Consider the following 26,684-nt stretch of genomic DNA (forward strand, 5'->3'; position numbering starts at 1 on the left):
GACATGGAATTAGATTCAGTTTCCCAACAAAAAGCACCAGGTGCCATTTTAGGTGTCCTATGACCTTCATTTGCTGGTCTAGAAATATTATTCCATCTAGAAAATAGTACTTTGTGGGTGTTCTGTGTCTCAAACAGCAGCTACATGCACATGTCCCGGGCATTTTGTAGCTTTCAAAACATCAATTGACATGTGTATTTAAGGAAAAAGATACTGCCCAATGAGTCATACTCCTGACATGGCAGGTGATCTCACTCATGGAATTTGCCTTCATGGGACCCCTTGAAATTCCTGATTTCTTTTCAGGTATGGTTACACACCACTTCATCTTCAGTAAGATAAAACTGAAAAGTACTGGCCTTGCTTTGCTGGTATTAGTGTGTAATTCTAAGAAATGTATACCTAACTCCATGGAGTTTAATTTTTTTTTTAATATTTTTCATACTGTTTCCTCCCAACTCATTGAATTGAATATGACAGTGACAAGTTGGTGCATGTCTTAATCTGTACTTGTTTGCAAAATGCTTGGTACTAAAATTCTAAACTAACTAATTCTAACATTTCTGTTCTTTTCAGATATTATTTGCTTCAGTATAACACTTCTAGGAAAAAACCCATCCACAAACAAGCAATAATAGAAAACCCCAAATAAACACACAACTTCCCCTATTTTGTATGTACAGTATTATGTTTAGTTCTAGGATCCTTTAGTAAAGATCTTTTTGGAAGGTGAAAATGAAATTGGGAAGCAGGCATGTTGCAATTAATAAAAACAAAGCCACACTATTCTGCTACAGGCTAATATCTTTGACTAGTTGCTCATTGGTTGCATGTATACAATCTCATTTCAGTACCACTCAAAATATCTCTACCGTTCACTCAATCTTTTTAGTTGCTAAAATGACCTTAATTTTGCTGGTTTTATATACATTATCCACCTCAGCTGGTCTCCTCATTTGAGTTGGTTTTGAGAGTAGGGAACATGTTCTCTTTCTCACACATCTGGCCCCCTCAAGGCTTAAGCAGGAGAAGTTTATTCTTGAAAATAATAAAAATATACATCATTTTTCGAAGATTTTTCTTCATTGCATATTTTTTCACTGTTTTGTGAGGCTGTTCAAAGTCACTCTGTTTCCCCTAAATTTTTATGACATTTTTCACATGAAACAAATTTCTTGATATTCAGTTGATTAATGAAGTCAAGTTTTCTATTAACTTTTCTTTGGTTCTCTGCCTGTTCTCTTTCTATGCACAGCCATCACACAGCACAAGACAACATGAGCCAATCCAGGCTGCAGGTCACAGACTGTGACCAACAAACATTGAAAATTAACTGATCTTGAAGCTGTTGGTTGTCATCTTGTTTAGTAGCTGAAGAGTTTTGCACTAATTCTCACTCACAGATGCCTGTCAAACATATATTAGCATATTTTTAATCAGTTTAACAGAAATTCTAGACTGAGAAAGACCTTTATTAGTCATGTCTTTCAGAGCCTCCTTTGAGGGCTGAGAAATACCAATAATGTCAAACACCAGCAGACATTGATGCAAAGGCATTCACAGAGTTTCTGAACCACCTCCTCCAGGTTCAAGCCATCTAAATATTGCAAGGCTCTTTTGTGACATAGGTGATAAAAAAAGTCAATTCCCTTATTTCTATGATAAATCCCAGTTATTTAAGCAACAATTACATCTAGTTTTAAAGACTGTAAAAGTTAGCTTTTGGCATTTTTAAACAAGGCTTTGTCAATCAAGAACTGGCTTAGGTGAGAACTCTTTCATGTAAAACAAATCTATACATTAAAATAACAAAAAAAGAAAGAAATATTAATTTTTTTATAAATAAATCAGCTGTTTAAATCTTTCCTGGATATCAGTCTTTTAACCATAATTATTCTTATCAGAGCTATCTATCTGCTATAAGTGTCTAGTGCCTCAAGAACTAAGCACCCATACTTCTTCCTTGATATGGGAGCTCTCCCACAGCTATCACCAGAAGGGAATACCCACCAAAGCTCTCACATATAGGCTGAATGAGGGACCTTATGTATGTTACCCATGATGTCTGAGTCCATCTGCAAATATATATATATATATTCTTCCTCCCCTGTATGGCCTGGGATGCTGAAGCCCCACCGTGTCCTGCTAACTTACAGGAGGTAATTTCCAGTCTGTCTCAGCAGGTGTTTGGTCAAGAGCTGGAAGTTCTGACTGAAAGGGATGACATATAATGTCTGAAAGATTTTATACTTGAATTGAACAAATGCAAATAAGTGGATCAGAAAAGAGCACTCACTGGCTTTGGAGCTCCATAGGACACCTGAGGGTAATGCATGTGGGGTTTTCTTTATCCCCCTACTGCAGAATTACCTTATATATTTTCTATACTCGTTTATGGAGGATGAAAATGATGAAATCATATCACTGAGATGCTGGCCTGCAGCCAGTGAGACTTATAACTAAAATCCAAAACATAATAGGAGCAGCGAGAACAAAGGGGAAATGTTTTGTAGAATATAAGAACTAGATAATAATTTTATTCTCAGTTGAGCACTAGGCTTGACTGTCACAGTTCTTACCATGGCCAAACACTGAACCTGAAGTATGTGGAAGAGGAACAGGCACTTTGAGTGTAAAGATGATTGGAGAAATTTGCAGATCTTTTTATATAAAGATTTCTGTAAAGAGCTCTAGCCAAGATACAAGGAAATTTTTATCAGAACTGAATGTCCCAGACACTGTGGTGGGGAGGTTTTCATCAATATGATGGAGAGAAACCCCTCTATCTGCAAGAAGGCAGGGAGAGATGAAGAGATGTGTTTGAAGGGGAAAGGGGCCTTGTGGGCAGAGGTTCATGGGGAGCTGTGCTGTGGAATGAAATGAAGACAAAAGTGTGAAAAAAAACCAAGTGGGATGGACTTTGCAGTGTGTATGTGGATGGTGTCAGATAGAGCTGTCACTTCATAGAAGTCACAGTAACACTCCCAGCAACTTTATTTTGGGACTGTTCAGGGGTCTTTTCTTGCACAGCTTCATGCAGTGATTCTGCTCATTAGTACATTTATGCTGATAAGAAAACTGGTACCTAGGTGTCAGGTTATGTGATAAAAGTCTGATCCCTGTACACACCAGGGCATAAAGGATACCCACAGTCACATGTGGGATTATGGATCCTCAGCAACCTCACCCCAGCTGGGCTACCAGATCTGACAGTTCCTAACACTGAGAATCTGCAGCTGAATCTTATATGCTCAAATATTAATTTAATTTCAGCAACTGATGATGTATGAGATCTACTTTTGGGAATAACAAGGACAATAGAATAAAGCATTATCACCAATACTGCAAGTAATTAGACACCTCCTAATCTCAGATTTTGATAAAATTTTGTAGAATATTGACCTCAAACATTAATGCTTTATCTTTGAAACCACTGTCAATCCAAAAGACATTTTAGCCAACACTGGAAAGAACAAATGGACTCTACTGACTGACAAAATACTGAAACCCAGTAGAGTGCAGCCTATAAAGCCATTGAAAATAAAAAAATTGCTTGCCTATATATAATGTATTGATGGTTTTAAAGTGGATTTACTGAGGCTAAACAATTGTCTCACAAACCTGTAAATGTCTAAGGATTCTGACTTTCAGAAGGCACTGATTGCTCTTTCCAAGGCTACAATAAGGTAACCAAAAGAAGCATACTGCCCTGCTTGAGCCAGTTCTACCTCTGACACCTGACTTCATCTGTCCTACACCCTGAAATTAGCTGAAGGCTGTTGCTCATCTCACCTTGATCAAAAACAAGTAGAAGCTGTGATGCATGACCTGAACTGTGAAGGTATGTCATTCTAAGCTGAGTGTCAGCAGCATCCTGCAACTTGGCAAAGAACCTACTGAAATGCTGAAGAATAAAGAAGTGCTTCTTTTTATTATGGCAATACTATTTGCAATTGGTAGAAGTAGAGAGTGATTGCAGGGCAAAAAAAAATTAATTAGAAGGTGCTATTTGCCAGATTTACCTTCTTTTTCAGAGTTTAATTTTCCCATCTTCCTATTTTCTCAACCTTGTGAGGTTTTTTCAAGGACACTGACATATGGGGCCCATTTTGAAGGACTGCGTGTCAAAGCTAAAAGCATAAATGAAGTAAGAATTCTGTCAAGTAAATCTTCCAGCTCAGCTAAGGCAGTGGGAAAGCCTCTTGTGGACATTTCTGAGTGCTCCAGCATGAGGAAGCAGTTTTGTGTAGCACACAGATAAGATAATGAGATTTCTAAAACCATAGTCTGTGATATTAGGCAATTAAATTTGCTAAAAGCTGACAGTTTCACAAGCTATGAATAAGAAATTCCACTTGCCCACACTGCCACAATATCTGAACAGCCTGTTCTATATATTTCTTGAGTCCTTTGTACTACCAGATGCCATACATATATTATTTTTGAAAAAAATGCCTTCTTTTTATAGAGGTGTTTCCCATATTCTGAGTTAATTGCAACACAGCATTCATTATTTATTTAGAACTTGGTTTAATGTGTTTCTATGTTTTTTATGTATATTGGTTGCTGATTTTTTTAAGGTGTGATAAAGTCTGGGAATATTTTCTTTCTCCATCATGTTAGTTTTAGTACTTTTATTTCTGTATGCATGCAATTAACATGAGATTTAACATATCTTCTTATGCAATTGTTATAACAGACCATGCATGTATCAGCAGAACTAAAATAAGTTTCTGTGAAAAGATCTCATAAAATAATAGCATGATATGATAAAAATTTTCAAAGGTATTGGAAATAAGATGTACTTACCAACCTTTTCTTTAAATGCTCCATGAAGGAGGATCTTGTAGCTTAAGAGATGATGTATTTTTTAATATCTTCCCTTGACTCATTAAACCAGATTTTTCCTCTTATAAAAAGGTTTAATTTTACTCTTCCTGTGTTGATGTAGATATACATTTTCCACCATCCTGCTAAATTGAGTCAGTAGAAATTTTATTAATCTGTTTTAAGTATACACTTTTGCCTTTCAGCACCTTTTCCTACAAAAGTATTTATTTTCCCATATAGCACAATTTCACAATTTGATATATGTTAATTGTAGCTTCTCCAATTAATTTCTTGGCAGGAATGTGATTTAAGCTTGCAGCATCCACTTTCAGTTTATATCTGTGCTTTTATATCATTAGTATAGAACTAACTCAAGAAAAAGCTGTAGACAATGCACAAGTATTTGTATAAAAACATCCACAATTTTCTAACAATCACACTCACAGAGCTATTTCAATGTAATTTTCACAAAATACTCAAAAGAGTATTAATAAAATAAATAGCATCCTAAATTTCAGTTCTATAGGCACTGAAGTTTAATATAAAATATTAATACACTATTTAGCATACTATTTATTCATTCACAGTTAATGATTTGATAAGACATGGAAAAGAAGACTTTTTTTTCTTATTTATGTGATTTTATGTTTTTACATATAAGAAATTAAAATGATAGCATTTATATAATAATTGTAACTTATTTTTACAGTTAAGGCCTTGAAAGCTTTTAATTTGACTCTGTTTAATGTCTCATGCTTATTTTTTCCCACGAATATGACTCTGACATACAGTCTGAATTCCTAATAAAGCAGTATTATCCAACCAGTAGAACAGAAATACTAAACACAAATATTACTGAGATCTGGTGACTGAACCAACCACTATTTTTGGAGAATGGAGTCAGGTTCAATGCTGCTCAGTGACAGAATGAGAGGCAATAGGATAAAACTGAAATAAATACACTGAATATAAGTAAAATAAATAAACTGAAATAAACTGAAACACAGGAGGCTCCACCTGAACATCAGGAAACTCTTTTTGACTGTGAGGGTGATTGCCCAAGAAGTCTGTGAAAGTTGGACATACCCAAATATTTTGGGGTATCCAAATGCCCCTGGACATGACTGTGCCCTGCTGTTAGGTGGCCTTGCTTGGGCTGGGAGGTTGCACAACAGGACCTCCAGGGATGCCTTTCAGACTCAGCTCTTCTGTGAATCTGTGAGTATGGCCATAGGACATTTTCTTCAAGTGAGACACAGCATTAACTTGAATTTGGAGATCAGTGCCCTCACACCCTACTTTTCTTTCTCTAAAACTGCCTCAAATGTTTTTCTAAAGAAGACAAATGGAATGGAAATAATTTGTAATGGACAAGTCTAATTTAAGAAATTATTGTGTCTGTCATCAGTTTTGAGGACAAAAAAGGGTAATGTAAAATCCAGGTGGCTTCTTCTACCTGCAGAGTGCTACATCTCTGTTAAAACCTGCATTTCAAAAAGATTAAACTAGTACTAACAAAAAAACACTTAATACCAATATGAAGGAAAAAATTTTTGAGTGTCTAGCTTTACTATCTTTTTTGTCCCTTCTTTTTTCTCCTATGGAAAGCTCAATTTTGTTACACAGCCAAGGGAATTGAAGGTTTTTTGAAGGTATAGGATGCTTCATAAATTCCTAGCCTAAAATTCTGTTCCATGTTTCTGCAAGCAACTCAGAAAGGAGGGGGTTAGGATGAATTAGTCACAGCCACTTATGTGACTTTCTGTCCTTCAGCACTTTGCAAACTGAGGTAGGTCTTGAAACCATCCATCAGCTGACATATCCCAAACGTCTCAGTGCTTCCAGGTACTTATCCACTTGCCTTTGCTTTATTATTCATCATCCTAGCTTTACTGCTTCCTCTTGCTCTCTTTCCTTGTCAGAAACTTCCTGAGAGCAATGCAAACATTTTGCTGTAGTATCTTGCCTTTCTCCAAAACATTTAATGATTATTTCTATATTTGAAAGTTTTAAAGGATCATTTAGCTGAAATCAATTTCATTTGTTCTACTTTGTTTATTGCAAGCTCATAGAATTTACATTTTCCAGGCAAAAGTCATACTTTGTTTTTTTTTAATTCTTACATATTCAAAAACCTTTGAAAGGAATGAAGTTTTCCTCAATCAAAAGTTTTCAGGAAAAATAATATGATGTAGGGTCCACCATGCCTGCCAGACAATGGATCTGGAGTCAGTCTGTAGAGGTTCAATTCTACACATTTGTGCACGTCTTTTATTCAGCTTTTTGGTATACCAAGGACTGGGTGACACAGTAAGCTGTTAAGCTGGCCTTTTCATGAACAAAATCATCTCTAAATAACTGCAAGAAAAGTTGAGAAACTAAATAGAAGTTCCAGTGCATGACAGAGGACAGCAAGCTTTTTTAAAGCAATGGGGGGAGACAATGTTATTAACAGAATTCTGTTTAAATAAAAGGTATTGACAAAGATGGAGTCTCCATCAGTGGAAAGAATGGGAAATATTCACAAGGGGGGAAACTAATCAAAATTCCCTGCTAATCATAGACTTCATGAAAAATAAAATGTAGCCCAGACAACTATTTCAGATGATGTGCTAATATGAAGTAATATTATACCCATAGGTCGAAGGAAAAAAAGAGGAGTTGAATTAACACATAGTGGTCCTCCTCTAGAGCTGGGTAAAATGACAGTGAGTGAAACCTCTGAGTTCAGTTTTATCCAGCTTGAAACTTAGACTAGCCACACAACATTCATTTACTCCCTTGGAGCCTTTATACCTTGTAAGTCAGGCACATCATTTGACATAAGAGCCATAGCAGTATTAGCTCCCTTTTTCCCTGCTTATAATGAAAAGAACATGTGTTAATTGGTGCTAGAGTTTTATTTAAGCCTCACATATTTTAAGATGTCAGTAGAGCCAGTAGTGTTCAAACAAACCCATTATTTTAGAATAATTACCTTCTGTGGTCTCCTATTTGAGATAAAACAGAAGAGAGCACAGCAGGTTATTTTGGGTTTGTAGTGCTTCTGTTAAACAATTAGTTGTTATTGTTGATTGCCCCCTTAGAAATAGTCAGGTACTGTTATCTTATGACACATTTCTACAGTTGTTTTCATGTAGAATATACCCCCATGGCTTTGCACCTTGGATAGAGAAAACCTGTTTTTCTGCCTGCTCCAATAGCATTCCTGTTTCAGACTGCAATGGAGTTGCAACGTGTGCCAGTGCTTGATGTTGTGATGAGCTCTGGAGCACAGTTTGAGCATGCCTTCAGGACCTGGAAGATGTAGACATGTAGAGCCAAGAGCCAAAAGTCTCTCAGTGAAAGCTCTTGTATGACTGAGGCTTCTGGTGCCATAAGGTACCATGGATATGAAATTGTGGAAATGTTTTCTAAACCTCTCTTTTGTTACCCCTGAAGAGCAGTAAATCTTCACTAAATCATCACAAAATCCTATGGGTCTGTCTAGAAGCTCTAAAATAGCAAAAAAAGGTAAAGCCATATATTTACTGAAATTGTGGTTATATATTCAATTTACAGATCAGAGTACCTCACACATAAAATCAAGTAATTATGTTTATTTGAGGTGGAAAAGGGAAATCAGAATATTCCTTTGAAAACTTCTGTATGCTAAAGATTTTTCCTTATTCTGTGATAAACTGGGGCCTCCTCTGAGTACACCTGTCCCCCACAAAATAACAGACTATATTGTCTCCATTATATATGTGGAGACACTAATAGAGTTATAGCTAAAAAAATTAACAAATAATGAAATAATGGACTTTTGCCTTCATCAGTTCCTCTGACAAGGTCACTGTTACTGTTTTTAATGCAGAACACTTTGTGCTTATTTATATAAATATTTTATTTCTTTTTGTTTCATATCTCTACAGGAATCTCTGTGGCAGTAATTACCATAGTATCTGACTTTATCACATTTAATAACATATATCAATTATGAGTTTCAATGAAAATCTTGAAAATCAAGAAAATTTCTCATTAAAAAATTTTTAATTTTGTAAAATGAATTGTGAACAAAATAATTGTTTATTAAAAACAATTGGTAACTATTTTTTTTCCTGAAAATTACTGCTGAAACAGAAGACACTTTCAGACTTCAGATTCTTGACACATATCCTAATATATATACATATATATATGTATATATATATATATATATACACATATATATACATACATACATATATATATATATACATATATATACATACATACATATATATATATATATATATATATATATATAAAATCAAAAAGGGTTAAAATAATCATATTTAAAAAAAAATCTCAGCTGGGTCTAGGCTGATTCTCCTTTCACTTTTGCTCAGAGTCACAGAAGAAGTTCTGGTAATAGTTAAATTGATTTCCAGGTAAATCTGAATGAAGATTTTGCTTTATTTTGCTACTGTTTTTAATTCTGAATACTGACCTCAGTAAGAATAACAGTTACTCTTAGCAGCAATTTCAAGTGGTACTTTCCAGAAGTAAAAGCCTTACACTCTTAACCAGTGACATGTGACACACCTTATTGAAGTTTCTTTGTTTGCTTGCTTGCTTTCAGCATTTTAACACTCCTCATCTCTGACAGTTTATGTTTACTTTAGTCCAGCCATCTATTGTCAGAGGAAGACAAACTGTTAGAAGACAGATTTCTTCCTCAAATAAGAAGAAAAAAGAGAACGTAAGAGAAGAAAGATCAAATGCAGAATTTGCGTTTGAATGCTTCATATTTGACAAATTAAAATCACCTTTTTCTTGACTTCTGCCATTTCCCTTCAGATAAGGTTGAACGATTTCCTCCTATTTCCTGCCTCAGGTCACTTGTATACACTTTCTTTGAAATTATTGGTAGAATTATTTAATACTACTTAATTTATTTGCTTTGGAAAAAAAGAAAAACAAAACAAAACCCCAAAAAGGAACAAAACACATTCTTTTACCAAAAAAAAAAAAAAAAAAAGAAAAAAAGAAAAGCCATTCCCATGTTATGCCGATTTATAAGGCTTTGTTACTTTCCCAGCATTTTAATCTCTGTTATGCTTTATGAAAACTAGCACATCTCTACATTTCCTTCTGAGAGATTGAGTCGATTACAATTTCTCTGCTGACCTCACTTGTGAAACCTGTAACATTCTTTCCAAGTGATCACTCTTATGGGATAAAGAACTTCAATTAAAAATCAAGAGCAGAGGGACAAAACAGCAAACACAAACTTTGATTACTAAAGAATTCAAGCTGAAAGGTTTAGAATTTCATGGTCATTAGAACAGTTTTGTTTCTGTCATAAAACAATTGCTCAGTAAATTTGAAACTATTTTTCTCTTAATATGGATCACATAATAGGTTAGTTGTGGTTTATTTCCTCTTTCTATTTCAAAATGACATTTTTAAAAACATTTGCATATTTTGAAAACAAATGTCATGCTCCCTCTCTGTCACTTTATTTTTCTGTCACAATAAATATTTCATAATCACACAAGATATTATTGTATTTCCTGGTGTGGTACTGTCACTGCTGGAGTTATTCTCATTTGTCCTTATAAAACTTGCTTTCAAAGTCAAAACAACTGAGAAAAACTTTTATTAACACTGCATCATCTTTATTAATACTGCATCATTTTAGTATGAAACTAGTTTTAAAATTTGATTAAGAATCAATCTAATTACTCATGATAGGATTGTTGACTTAAAGTGGTTATTTTTGAGCCAATGTGTGAAAGTGCCATTTCCTAGCCTAGGGCTACCATATATATCTGGCTGAAGCCAGAAAGCAGGACACTTCTTTATGCCTTTAGTTATTCAAGATTGATAATTCATCCATTTATGTAAAAAAAACTGGAAAGAAGAAAAGTCTGTTTTCATTTTGTGTTGGTCCTACCAAGAAGTGACTTCTGAGAAATCAAAATGCCACCAAGAAATATAATGGTGTTACAGCTGACAAGTATGAATAATAGAATTTTTAAAATGTTATTTCCAGAAGGCTAATATTTCACAAGCAATTTCCACAGGAGTTCATGCTGTTACATAGTGAAATCTAAACTCCATTCTACAAGTGGAAACACACCAGTGATTTCCAGGAGAGGTAGGTTAGCCACCACCCTTCATGATAATTCCTTGACCAGCTGATGACTTGTGTACATATTCTTCTTGCACATAAAAACTAACAGTTTAAATTTCTAAGCAACATGATTTTCTTCTAGCTGTGTTCCATGTATCCATGTCAAGAAAGTGTCTCCTTTGTTCCATATTCAAATTTAATTTAGGATACTATGGAGCATTAGAATCCTCTCTGTACTGTGAAAACATTATCCTTTTTTCTTTTTAACAGGCATAAAAAGAAAATAAAATGCTAGCATTATTGTTACTGTAGCCAACCTGCACCTCATCCATTTCCCTAAAATTTCTCTAGTTTGTTGAGTAGTTCAATGACTTTCAATTTAGTTCAATTGATGCCTTGGGATGGCTACCTAGAGCAGAGTGTAAACAGAGTAAAGTAGATATTTATTAAAGGCCTTCAACAGATTCACCTTAGGCAGTGCAAAAGCCTCCCAGAGACTATGGCCAAGATAGAGATGGTCATGAGTTTTTCAGACAGATAAAAGTTTGGTCTATTTGCATATCAGGGGTTAATTGTCCAACTACAGCTTCAGGTAATGAAGTGATATTCCCAGAGTTTGCTCTTCCCCCCATACACTTTTATTTATACTTTTTGGGGCCTGAGGCCAAGGATGTCCTTGGTTCTCAGGCTTAGAAGGGTTGTTTAGTCTGACCAAACTGTGAAGAGAGCTTACTAACACTCTCTGTGGAGTTCAGAGTTATGCACTTATACAGTATAGGATCTGAAAAATATACTAGCTAAAAACTTAAGGCATCATTATCAAATTTTAGGTTTGTAGTAAAACATCATAGCACCTGTATTCCATGTTTGTGATCTCTTGTCCCTCCAATCCTTTTAATACCAACCACAAGAAAATGATAAAATAGCATGTATGTGACTTTTCTGCACTTTAGCAAGCAGGCTGCCACAAACCCACCACTAACAAGTACTTCTGTGATTGTATTGATCTATATCAAGCTATTACAAATTAATATGGCAATCAATTATATAGTCTCAATCAATATTATCCAGTAATGAACAACAGCAAAACCAAGGAGGTGTGGACATTTCTATGACAGCAAAGCCCAGAAGGTATATCACAGGTTACTACAGACTTATAATTTGTGAATTCACTTTGTCACCAATATAATAGCACATATCCTCATGTGTGTGCAGTATGGGAAATTCCCAGAGACAGAGGCTTAACTTTGGATAAAACTTTAGTCCTTTTCAAATAATTGATATACAACATGACATAGGACAACACCACTTGGAACAGCCAATATATGCTGTTAATTTTTATTTTTCACCTGTCACAATGCTTTTTATTCCTTCAGGCCCATTTTATATTTCCAGATTATTTCCACCTTTTGGAAAGCAAGTTGTCATTACAATTCCTTGATTTTGCACTTTTAGTGGTGTATGAGGATATCTCTGGTTTCTAGGTTATCCAGCTGTATTTCAGAGGAGCCAGCTGTACTTTTCAAGTTTTGAACTCTCAGGCCTAGTCCTGGGCTCACAGCTTCCAGACTGGGAGACAACTTCTCTGTCACTGTTTCTCAGTTTACAGTTCCTTCTGTCCAGTACATTTGTTATTCTAACAGGCCAAATATAAGGCTGTTTACATCCATCTTGTTTTACATATTTAGTGACATCTTCCTATAAGTACTTCATTGACCTTCAGTCCATCTTAATTAGCATTTTTCATGACCTAACATGCACCCTTAGGAAGTCTTGGCAAATAGTGAGAAAACCCATTATTTGAAAAAGCAGACCCAAATTTAGTTTCCAAACAATTTAGTTTATGGCTTTTTTCCATACTGAAGTCTAATTTTTAAAACAAAGCATTTCGAAACATATTCTAAGAGTTTTTAATACCTTGTTGTGCAAAAGAGTAATGTGATTCATTCGGCATGTTCCTTCCTGATATTTGAAGGGTAGGAGGTTGATTACTTGTTTAATGGATCTTCAATCATTCTGCATAGAAAACTTGAAGACATGCTCAGTTTGTTGCTATATTAATGTCTTTCACATGCATCTACTGCTTGTTCTGCATACACCTCCTCCCTGTTCCTTTCAACTAAATTCTGGGTAAACAGGAATTGTGGAGTATATAAAGCCTGTAGCATATTAACAGTAAAATGTCTTGCACTGGATAAGAGTGAAAAGGTTCCTCAGAATATCTGAATAGTAAGTTTGCTATATTCTATATTCTCTTATATGTGCATAACATCTTATAACTTCAAATTTTGGAGGAACAATGACTCATATCAATGATTGCTCTATATTCCACTCTAACATGTGTTAATGATAAGAAATGTGATAAATAACAACACAAAATGCTACTCTTCTATTTCTAATTTGATGACAGAAAACTAGGTTGGGATTATAGCCAGAGCCAGAAAAAAATTTGCACTTGGAGCAGGGAGAAAAATCTGTCTGGATTAGCAGCAGTGTTAGGATGAGGGAAAACCTCTACTTTTTCATGTCTACACCTTTCAACAGCTGAGGTTTTGTGAGGACTCTTTGTACCAGTAAGTGGCAGCTTGTCTCCAAAGAGCATGAATGGTTAAAATGTTTTTGTTTTGAACAGAGCTCAGAGAAGCAGGCTGCCAGAGTATCTATGCTCAAGGGTTTTGAATTATCAGGTCAAGAAAGATGCTGGAATGTCTACTGATGTCTACTGATACACCTGCACCAGGTTCACCTCAAAGACCATGAAGCTGGGACAATGTAAAGTCAGACAAGGACAGTAGGAAGAAGACCCCACAATTAGTGACAATTAACCACTCCTGTGAATTAGAAAGAACAAGAACTTAAATTCAGCTCTCACAAGGCAGTGATCTTACCATTTTAAGCTATTGCTCTCTGAAATTCCTGTCCAGGTTTGACCAGAAATCCTATTCCTGTAAAGAAAACCTATTAGGAGCATCAAGCAGACATGCTGGTTGTCAGTAGTTTCTCTTTTGAAAAGACAACACAATCTTAAAAAAATACATTTCTGGTTTTGAATATCAATAAACTCCCTGCAACTTTCCCCCAAACAAAAAGGAACATACAAAATTTCAGGGAATGAATGCTCAAGATGGCAGTGTGGTTTTCTTTTCTGAAGAATTTTTCCCCCAGTAGTCACAGAGAATGATGTGGAATGTATTTCTCACAAGGTCTACCTGATAATTATACTGCATCCATAACAGTGCACACAAATGGTATTGCATTATTCATGTGAAAAGCACATTTCTTGTCTTGCAGAGTACTAGCATTTATTTAAAAATACTATTATTTCAATTATTTATTTCCTGTTGTTATGCTTCATCCTTATTAGTCCACAGAAATAAATCCAAAGATTGTCAGTGTGACAGTAGCAACACAGCAGCTGAAGAACCAGGAGGCTCATTTTTGATTCAAAAGTATCATGTCAAACTACTGAACCAATGGAAAAAAAAGTCCATGTTTTCATTAATGTCCCTGTTGAACAGAAGGTGCCTTGGAACTGAAATTATCTGGCTAGAATTTGACATAAACCTGTGAGTAGACATTTCATTCAGGATTTAAGATCACTAACTAATCTTTTTCCTGCTGAATCTGGCCCTAATCTTGTGTTCTAGGGATGATGGGGAAGACTTTTACTCTGCATGTCCTCTCTGGACAAGTTTTCTTAAACTCTGTAGTTGCCTAAGAAGTTAATAGCATGTTGTGCTCTGTCCCAGAGCCGATGCAGAAATTTAACTCTTAGTCACTTGGATCAGAATCCCATCTGCAGTAATTCAGCATATTTTAATTGCACTCAAGCAACATTTTATGAGCTATTGATCCAGCATGGTATAGCTAGGTGTCAAGAGAGTTCACACAGAATAAGCCTCTTTATGCTACACATTGGCAATCTGAGCTAAACAGATTTATTTATTCTTCTTTTCTATAGTTCATTTTGCTCTCTGACTTTTTCACATGTGGACTTTACCCTGAGAAACTTCAGCTAGCCCACTGATGGGGAATTTTGCAAGTTTTAATTTCTGCCTGCTATGAAGTAAATAATAAGGTCACAACCTGATTCTTATCAGTCTCTTTCTTTTCTTAAGAGATAAAAACCCCACAAATTTCCGGTCTCATTCATAAAAATATATATTGGAAATTCCCACAAAAATTAGCAAAAATATTACTACCTTTGCGAATAGAAAAAGATAAAGAAAACAAAACCCAGCAATGGGAGTAGCATGAAAGACCAACAAACACTTTCTCTGATATTTTTCCCTTTAGAGTTACCTGAGTAAAAACTAAGCAAAACTTTGAAATTTTATTTCTGTAGTTGATCCCTGTTTAATTAGAGAATGTTCTGAAATGGCTGAAGATGACAGTAAGACCATAAGATGTGTTATTTAATGATATAATTAGGGATAATTAAAAATTTTGTTCCCTTAAAGTTGATTCTACCCTGGAAGAAGACTGAGAAGGGCATATTTGTTGCATCTGCCATGTAATTATGGCTACAACAAATTGCTTATTCTGTGGGTGATATTTTTAAAAGCTATTTCTACCAATTTAGAGAACATTTCTGAAAAAGGTGTTTTTAATAAGAGCTGGAAATGCTCTAAATGAGAAAGGTTCATCTATACTAGTACTTTGTCTTGTATCAAATGTACTATTGAAGCAAATAACTTGGATTTTGCACTCATCTTATTTTAGTGCACATCACAGAGTAGACTCAGAATGCACTATTTGAATTTCCTTGGGATGCAAATAAATTAGATGTTTTCCAACAGCTCACAGAGAGCAATTCCACTACTCCTATCTATCAAAAGAGGACTAGAAACAGCAGTAGTAAAAAACTCTGTAATTCTGATTACATGAATGTCATGCCATTAGCACTAACATTTTATTCTCCAGACAGTTTTATTGGTTGGCACTAATTTTCCTCATTGCCAGATCAGAAGTAAAGCAGACATGCAATTTCTTAATGGACCAGTCTAACTTCAAGGGAGGAATAATTGTGTCTTTTATGTGAATACATATAAGTTTTAGCTATGACCATTTCCCAGTAACACAATTGGAAAAGTTGATCACTTTTTTTTTCTCTTTATCAGAAATTTGCATATTTGAATAATAGAGTACTTTGAAAGAACTCCCCAGATTCACTCTAATGGACTAACCCCCTTTCAAATAATTTCATATTATTTCCCAAAGAAAATCCCAAAACCAAAAAAGAAACCAATGAGAATAGTTTTGTTGTTATTGCTGAAAGAAATTATTCTTGCTTCTGTATTCAATCATGTTTGTATACTGGTCAAATTCCTGAAATGTTCCATGCTGATTATGGTTATAAGATTTTTTTTTTTAATTTTTTTTTTTTCAGCATAAGAGAAAGGGTTGTGCTGGGTTTAGTTGGTCTGGGTTTTTTGTTTGCCTTTCTTTTTTTGGTAATTTTTATTTTCCTGATTTTTATTCTGATTGCTCCATTAATATTCCTTTCTCTCTGTCTTTATGAAAGTATACCTGAAGTCACCAGTCACTGCTAAAAACTGGCATGTCTTTATTTTAAAAAATGCTATTGCTAAGTCTTTTATACTGTGAGCACAAATGCATCCATCCTTTTGTGCAGACCTTTTATCACTCACAGTTTCATACAAAGCCTGGCTAATCCTCTAATGTATCTTCTAGTGCTAAACCTAACCTTCTCAAGTTGTAAAAAATAATAGTGTTTACTTCTTTTGTTGAATGACACTTGAAACAGTTTGTTATCCTTAAGAAATTAGGTTTTCCGAAATACCAATTTTGGTATTACTTACAAGAAGTACAGGTCTATTTTTCAGTAATCAAATACTATTCACACAGAACTGACTTTGAAGTGTTTGACAGGAAGATAATTGTAAGGGTTTGGCCCACTTGACACCTTGCTGTAACCTGGGCTCTTTTATTTTTGAGGCTGTACTTAATCCAGTAAAAATCCTCTTTGTGTTTTTCAAAATCAAGAAAGAAAGATGGAGAAGTCTTTCTCAGGTTTTTTTCATCACTCAGAGAATGAGGTTTTCTTCTCAGTAGAAAAGCAATAGCAGATTACTGGCACAAATGGAAGAATGCTTGAAGAAATGCCTTTTCATCAAAATATGCTGAGGATGAAATATTGAACACCGAAAACATGATCCTCAACAAGGTTTAAGAGAGAAAGTGTGTGAGGCCCAAATCAAAATCCTTATGTCACTTCTCATGAAAGAACTGAGTGAAACACTGGGTTTTGGTTGGTTGTTTTTATTAATCTGGAGGTGTAAACATCAAATTTATTCCATTTTGCAATATAGCAAAGTTAGTTTGTGTTTGTTTGTTTTATTTTGGGGGGAAGGCAGGGATCAAAACAAAACAAGGGATCAAAACTAAACAAAATATAAAACAGCTTCAAAACACAAAAGCTTCACACTTTCTTGAAATGGTGAAAGGAAACATTGTTTTCATTTTCTTGCCAGTTTTAATAGATGTAATTTATTTAGTGATGTTTTTGATCCACAAATGAAATTTCCATATAAGGATTAGACCATTGGATCAATTTGGATTGCTATCATTTTTTATTCTGCTCCTTAAAATAAGTCATCCTTCACATAAAAAAAAAAGTTTTAGAGTTTCAGGAGAAAACCAGAGCCTACAGCTGTTCAAAAAAGTACAGCAGAGCAATGCTGAATAACAGACTCTAAACACAAAGGATGGTTAAATTTCCTCTTTCTTTCAGACCTTCACAAATAAATAAGCCTAGTACTAGAGACAATTGCATTGTGATGATTTCATCTGTGAAGCAGACATTTAAGGTTGATATTGCAACAGTAACTCAAAAGATTTAACTCTAATATGATATTGCTGATAGGTTATTGCTTTTTTTAAGAAAAGGAAAAATGGTATTTCTTGCAAATAAATATACTTAACAATCACCGCAATGGAAATGGTCAGAGCAAATAAAATTGTGATTATCTTTCAACAGATGTGACAACGGACAAACACATAAAACACAGCTCTTTGGAGAAAATTACATTTTCTTCATTGCCAAATCACCTCCAAAACCACAACACATATTATAAAACAGTTTTTTTGGATTTTTTTTTCCCTGGGAAAATTATGATAGCTACTTCTACAGCAGCTGTTTGATACCTTCCCTACTTGCAAATTGATTTAACTACTCATATGGCTAAAGCCTTCTCTTTGCCAATTTACATATGTAAATGATGAACTTCCCACCCTCAAATGGCATCTCTATTTACTTATTATTTTTTTATAGCATCCAGAGATTGACACAAAAGTGAAGACTCTTCTAGATTTGGTTTTGTAGCTTTAAAATAATATTTTTTCTGCTTCAAAGGTCACAGCAACACATGTTGGAAGAACAGAAAGTAACAAAATAAGAGCAACTATGAACAGGGAATTGCATTGTCTGTGTAATCATGTACATTTGTGTTGGCTACTTAAACACATGTACATACATACATATATATATTTATATATGTATACATATGTATTTGTGTACATACATACATGTATATGTATGTAAGTGTATGTACATATTTCACTCTTTTTTTGTGGTAACTATAATTCCATATCATACATAAGGGTCAAACATGAGCAGAATAATGACTGGAGATCTCTCTGCAAACAGAGTTTCATGCTACATTCCCTTTGGACTGAGGAGGTAAGATCGAGTGATTCAGGCTGACAGCATTCACCAGAACATCAATTGTAATAAATATATTTAGTGGACCACATAAACTAGCATTAGAAATAGAGTTATGATAGATAATACTCAACAACAAAATAATAGAGGTCAAGTTTGTGCAAACTTGTATCTAAGGTTAGCAGGAAAATGGAAGATAAAAGTTTAGAGTACTATGTCCAGTTCTGGACACCTCACTACAGGAAGGGCATTGAGGGGCTGGAGTGAGTCCAGACAAGGGCAGCAGAGCTGGGGAAGGGTCTGGAGCACAGGTCTGATGAGGAGCAGCTGAGGGAGCTGGGGGTGTTCATCCTGTGGAAAAGGAGACCCAGGGGAGACCTTATTGCTCTCTACAACTGCCTGAAAAGAGGTTGTGGAGAGATTAGCTTCTCCTCCCAGACAAACAGAGACAGAACAACGAGAAACGGCCTCATGGAGGCCGTAAGCCAGTGGAGGTTTAGGTTGGATATATGGAAAAAATTCTACCGTGAAAGAGTAGTTAAGTTTTGGAACAGGCTGCCCATGGTGGTGGTGGAGCCACCACCCCTGGAAGTGTTAAAAAAATGAGTGGATGTGACACTTCATGATATGGTTTAGTGAATATGGTGGTCTTCAATCAAAAGTTTGACTTGATGATCTTGGAGATCTTTTCCAGCCTCAGTGATTCTATCTGGACAGTTGTGAATTGTTCACATGGCTGTTTTTGTTTGCTCCAAATAAAAAAGTTCAATCTGCAGAGTTACTCTCTTCATGGCATTCAGGACTTCTGAAGAGTGAGTGTGAACCAGTGGAGCAGGATCCAAAGAGATGGATTGTCAGGGAAAATTGTGGTGTCAGTAAAGACAAAAGGTACTGTAAAAAATTCAAAGTGAGAATTTTTTTTAATAAATACCATCAGTGGTTTCTTTTTCTCAAGGTTAAATTTAACTTCCTGAAGAAGTTCAATGAAAAGTGAGGGGATGGTTGGGAGGCTTGAGGTTAGGAAGCTAGAGGGTTGGGAGGAGTCAAACAGCTGTAGAAAAAATAGTGAAAAAAATGATCACAACAATATCAGCATTCTCCTAGCATCAGAGAGTAAGACTGGAGGGAGGACTTTTGTCAGACATGCAAATGAGATACATATATTAATTAATTAGGACTTTCCTTTTATTAATGAAGATAGAATTATGACATGCAGTTGCATTAAGGCAGAAACTACTTCTGATGCAGACTATATGAGATTCTCTGCTGTGATACCAAAGGTTAAGTCTACCTTGTGTGTGTTTCCAAGAATGCACACAGGCATGTGTGCTTATTTAGTGATCCCATAAATACTTTTTGACTCAAATTTAAGAGTTAGAATGCATGTAAATTGGCATTTACAGCTGACTGGTTGAAATTTACTGAGATAATTCCAATTTTATTTTGTTTAATTACACTTCAGACATGACCTGGGTGTAAAAAAATTAGTTCAATTACTTTTACATCTGCACATCCTGGTGCAAAACTGAACACATGAAACAATTGTAATTGGTGGTTTCCCATGCCACTTGGCATAAAAATCTTCTGACAGCTGTATCAGTCAAAAATGCTTTGTGGAAGATGTCATTTATTGCCAGTTAAGTTTTCTTAGGCCTTGTAAAATATTTAGAAGAGCACAGTAGATGCACTGCAGCATTCACCCACCAGGTCCCTTTTGTTCAGGCATGCAGAGAGAAACTTCCCAAGGAGAGAATACCTAAGTAAGAGCACACAAAAATACATGGAGCTAACGAGACAGAAAGCTAAGGATTAATATTGTGTCCCACTGCCAGTGAGATTGCCATGGAGCCTTTGACAGCCAGGAAGTCAGCTGGGAAAGAATTCTCCTTGAGTACAGAGACTTGCTGATGCTAAACTGCCAGCTTTGAATCTTACCTATTTTTTTCCACAATCTATTTTATGTCTGTATTTTTCCCCTCGAATCTGTAAGGACCTAAATACCTTCTCAGCAACTGTATGTCTTTATGTTTCTCTGCTTTTCTATTATGCCAGGCTTCAGCCTGCACATCTCACACTGCAGCTATAATTTTATCACTAAAACTTAGCCAAGGTCAAAGAGCTATGTGGCATCACATGAAACCTTTGATCACCAGGACCTGAATTGTGGAGATAAAGATTGCATCAAGGTTTTTTAGACATCAAGAAAATGTATTTTTGCTGAAAACAATATTTTCTTAAAAAAGAAATTTTCTTTTCTGATACTATTTGGGTTTTTTTCCTCGAATTCCAGCAAAACCTCAATAATTTCCCACTCTTCTCTCTAAGCAGTAGCTTCTCCATCTCTCAAAATCTTAACACATAAATTTGGAGCATTTGAGCAAGAAACAAGTGAAAAAACTCAATGTTTTTCTCTCAAAGTAGAAATTGTTTTTCACTAAAAAATGAGAAAATAATTATAAAAAGTAATATAAAGTATAAGAAGTAATATAAAAAATATCTTTACAGCTTCTTTATCAGTAGCAAATGGTGAGATAAGAGAAGCAGGGAAATAGTTACCATGTGGGTCTGTGTATTGTGCCTTCCAGGTTATGTGAGTAAATTATCTGAAGGAGCAGTTTGCTCTCTCTTGCTGCTCCCTCCTGCATAGAATTGCATTTCAGCAACAGTGGACAGTCACAAAGACACCTCCTTGAAACACCCCAGGGAATTTTAAGACTATGACTTCCACAATGACAAGAATGAGAAGCAGTACAGAAGGAAATGTGACTCCTGAAAACTACATTGGAGCAACCTGATCTAATTTGTCAAAGGAAGGAAGAATAATGAACTGCTCTCCATCCCTATTCTAGAAATGTTTTTTCAAATACATAGAGTTTCACAGACAAATTTCTTCTTTGCTTTAGTAATTTATTTTAATACTAGTTGTTGGCTGGTTTTTTTTACCAGTCATGAGATACCATCCTATATCCCAAAAGGTGATTGAAAACAAACAGAAACTTACATAATGCAAAGAAGAGCTTTAGTGCCTATGCCAGGTGGAATTATATGACTTTCTCATAGGAAGTTATTATTCCATCAATTTCTGTTTCAAAACTAATCTTCAGGATGCCTTGAGCTATGCTATTAAAATAGTATAAATTATGTCTTATATGAATTAGGAGTAAAAATGAAATTATACAAATGGGGCACATCATAATATTCAAAATATTTTTAGTCTGAGACTTTGAGGGATATTAGGAATGCCTTCCTACTGCTTTGTGACCACAAACTGGGATGGAGTGAATTGTGACAGCTAAATCTCACAGTGCCAAATGTCCCAGTAACTTCTGGCTATCTTACAGATGAGCATGCATGAAAAGTGTTTTGCATATACCCTGCACGTCTGCTGCCTTATTTAAATTTAATTCAGTTTCATTAAATTGAATTAAACACAAATTGCTTACTTTATAACTGCTAATTTATAAGTTAGCTTAAGGATGGGATGAGAAAGAAGAGGATCTGTAGGAGAATAGAAACAGGAGGAAAAGCAGAACATTCTACAGGTTTTTTGCTGTTCAAAAATTGGCTGTTGGAGTCATAATTGTGTTCTTTTTTGTTGCATCCTACCTGCAAGAAGAAAAGAAAATATGTTTTATTCAAAGTAATTTCCACAATGCTTTCTAAAAAAATATTTTATCGCAAGTATATTTTACAGGTTGGTGTGAGTTAGAATGTATTTCATTCATCAAAAATAAATCTCAAGGGAATACACTTGCCCACTTTACTATTGTTTTAAAGTTGCTTTGTTTTGGGGGTTTTAATTTGTTGGTGGTGGGTCTTTTTTTTGTTTCTTCTCATATTATTTTGTCAGGGTTTGTATTGTAAAAACAACATTAAAATTAATCTTATACACTCTCAATTCTTTTTCTTGCACAAAATACATAATTAGCACAGTGCAAACTGAGTGTTTCCAGCTCTGTCAGTTATGTGAAGAATGCAGGTGCATGTAAACAACTCTAAGCTCACTGAAGAGTCAGTGTCTCTCTTCACCTGTGTGTTGGACTGCGGGCTGAATAATGAATGTGCTGTGTTTTATTGCTGTTCCAAAAATGGTGTTTGTTAGAGAACTACAAAGGAATTTCAGAGAAACCACAAATCTTTGTTACAAGACTTCCTAAGTTCATTGATTGCTTAAGTTTGATTGTGTGTGTGTATTAAATTTTTAAATATATTGTTGAGCAGAACAGCAATTCAGAGACATTACACATCAGACGTTCTGTTTGAAAATGATTTAGTGCTTGCAGGTCTTGTAAGAGGTCGTCAGTGCACTTGAACTCTGCTTGGCAGGGGAGAAAACAAAAAACTGTGATTCAATTATGTTATATTTAGACATTAACTCAAGAAGGGTATCTCCCAAAAGGCTCCTTTATTGTCTGTGTCCAGGTAGCCCTAGCAGAGAAAATTGCATTGAGAGAGATGTAGTCATTTGAACATTGCCTTTAAGGTTATTCCTGCTGTTTACAGAGTCTCATGGTACTTCTGAGTCTTCAAAAAAGTTCCATTCCCTTATTAATGCAATTAAACAGCAAAGGGTACATTTTACATTTAGGCACTAAGTTTGGAGGAAAGGTAAAATTGTTTGCCTGTATTGAAATGTGAGTAGGAGGAGCACAGGCTGTCAGGGGTACCTGCCATTGCAGCTGTTCAACATCTGCTCATACCACCCAGCCTGCAATCCTTGTGGCACATTCATGCTCTCTTCTAAATGCAAATCTGCAGGTAATTTAAAGAAGCAAGGTTCATTATGACAGATTTCTTGTCCTGGTTTGTCACTGGATCTCACAAAATCAGGTATTTCCCTGTGTCAGAATTCATTTTCAGTACAGATAGAGAGTTTGAATATTGCAATTTTCAAATGTTTAAGAAAGATATCTGGGGAAAAAAAATGTTTCCTTTTCAGCAATATTTAGCTTTAGAAAAGCAAAATTTTATTGCCTACTTCAAAGCAAGTCTCCAAGACCCAACATAAGAATGGAATTTTCCTGCATTTTCTTCTGCTTCATGTAATTTATATAACAAATATTTCACATTATAAATTGTTTGACTTAGTCACTTTTGATATAGCCAAAATTTGAGGACAGTTCTTATCACATGGAGCAAAATAAATCAGTATTAAGCTATTGGCATGTGGCTTATTAATGATGGAAGAGAGATTTTGCAACACTTTATTACTTAGAAAGATTAATTTTATAACAAATAATTTTCTAACATAAATATGCATATATATATTCCTAAAAGCAATTCTACCAGGATATTTTCAAATTTTCACCACTTTAAATATACTTTTTCTATGAGATGGCCAACTTTTTGTAAAAGATAGCATAGATCATGAACACTATCTTTGTGAACTTGGTTGAAAAGTTGAACAACGTTCATGACTTGTTTCCAATATTTCACATTTATAGAAACAAAGCAATTTGCCAAACTTACTTCTTACACCTACCTTCCAAATTATTCTGTAGTCGAATCAGTCACATTTTGTCTTCTATGGGAAAACATTATGGAAGAGAAAAAAAGTCATCAGGATTACAGGAATAAAAGCAGGAATAGATAAAAGACCCCTTTCCAAATGCTGTGCTGTTTCCTGTTGCATACTTCATTAGATTAAATTATTTTTTAGACAATAATTACTTCTGGAAACCTGATTACCTATTATGCATAATGAGTTTCATGTTTTTCTGCCCAGTGTCCAGTCACTAAAACTTGGGGACACTTGCTATTCCTAGAAGTATAAGGGACCATATGAAGCTATAAAGAACGACATAAATCAAAATGTGTTTTAACATCAGGCTATGGAATAAAAAATTCCCATTTTTCCTTATGTCTTCTTAAGTAGCTTGTGAGAGAAATAATCAGCTGTTAGAGTATTACTTTGTTGAGGCTAGCCCTGAATTATTTGCCTTATTTATTCAATTTGAGCATGGTTAAAATAACAGCACTTAAAAATTATGATCCAGTATACACAGATTTATAGCTGTCTTCTAATAAATGCATAATTTGCATACAAGATTGTGTATTCTCTAAGCAACTGAAATTCATATTCACTCAGACAAGAACTAAAATACCAGCCTCTTTAAATATGCCACAGGAAAAGAAAATGCTGTTGACAGCAATTCCTCCTGTATCTCCGTATGTGAAACTGTGAAGAGTGACAAGAAAATTATCTCCATGGTGGAAAAAAATTAAATAAAAATGAAATTACACTAAAAAAATAAATCCAAGGGAATATTTTAATGAACGTCCTATGAAAACACCAGATCTCTACTCCTTCAATTGCATAAAAGGTTTATCTGTTTATGTCTGAACAATTCTGCAATCACTGAAAACAAATGGTTTGGCAAATAAAACAATCACCCTTTCCAGATGAGATTTATTCAGTAGTTGTCACTTAATTTGCAAATAAAGATCCTAGATAGTTATGACATGTTGTATCCAGTGATATTGAATAATTCAATAATGATTTTTATCTCTGGATCCTTACAGATATTAAAGTTCTTCTCTTTAAACCTTCTCTCCATGATTCGGGGAATAACACTGTGACTGTGATAGTTCACTTTTCTTACTGGGAGCAAGCCATTCAACAATTATTTTGTTGAAATGGTTCAACATTCTGGCTTAGATAACAATAGATTTAAAGTGGCTCTTTTCCAAAGTGCAGTTTGGTGATGAGGATCCAAGAAAGTCATGGTCACAATATAACTTGGAATAAGGGAGTGAAGGACAGTTAATTTATTTTCAGATTTTCTTCTCTGATGCTGGGCACAAGTGCATTTTATTGACATAAAGAATCATTACACATGTGGTGGGTTTGTTGTTTTTTGGTTGGTTGGTTTGGTGGTTATGGGGCTTGTTTGTTTGTTTTGTTGTTTGTTTGGGTTTTCTAGGAGGGAGGTAAATAAACATTGCTCAGCCAGGGTTGAGGGGACTAGCACAATTTTCTTCTCAATCAGTTTTACTAAGATTCTGCACCCTGAGTTTAGGTTTCTGGGTGGAAATGTCCTCCATATCTATCCTCTCCTTACTCCCAGTGGAGATCTAGTCATGGTTGTCAATAGATCCTAGAGGAAAATATTCATCTATATACAGGTGGATAGCTGAAAAGCCACTTAACCAAAATGCCTTTTGGATAAACTGAGTACCTCTTTCACTGCCAGTATCAGAGGCATAAAGACTGTACCCACTTGTACCCATGTGATGATACCTAAATCCAACTTTCCACGTGAGAAGGTGAAAGTCAAAGATGAAAGAACTCTATAATCAGATAAACCCTTCCTCATAGGAACACCTGAGCATCCACAAAGTTTCCTCATCACTATTCTAGTGATGGTGCCAGTTAAGGTGATACTTCAGTTTTCAGTGGCATTTACACCATTAAGCCCCGCCGAAGCAATTTAAAACAAACTTTCATTTCCTACATGCATCTGGAATGTATTACTATGCAATAAGTCACTATGCTCAACATAAAGCAAATTATTTAAAGTATCAAAAGTATTTGAATATGTAAACACTTATTGTATGATCCATGTTTCACATCTGCCACACTCAATGATCTTTTATTTCCAGTAAAAAATATGTATTTCTTTTTATGTTTTAATACATGGTATTAATTATCTTTCTAGTCTAGGTGGTTAAATCCCATACGCACTTTCATTCAAATGAATTATGTTGCTTTATATTTGGATAATTTCTTTGGCTGCAATAAACTTTCAATCCAAATTTCAGCATTCTAAATTCTTTTTTGGCAAGTGATAATGATCTAACACACAGTTTGGTCTGATATTTTTTAATCAAGTAATTTAGGACTAAAAATGTACATATTTATAGATAAACTGCTAGTTAATATCTGTTCTTCACAGATGTAACTTTAGCACAGGAGATATTTAATACCAAGGTTTTTTTTCCAGCATTTCAGAGCAAGTACTTGAGATTGGTTTTGTTATACAAGTGCATCTATTGCTTTGATACAAGTGTAAGCATTTTAATGAAAATTGATGCATCTTTACCTAGTATATCTTTGGTATTCTAAATAAG

This window comes from Serinus canaria, chromosome 1 (assembly GCF_022539315.1).
Source record: "Serinus canaria isolate serCan28SL12 chromosome 1, serCan2020, whole genome shotgun sequence".
Classification (NCBI taxonomy): domain Eukaryota; kingdom Metazoa; phylum Chordata; class Aves; order Passeriformes; family Fringillidae; genus Serinus; species Serinus canaria.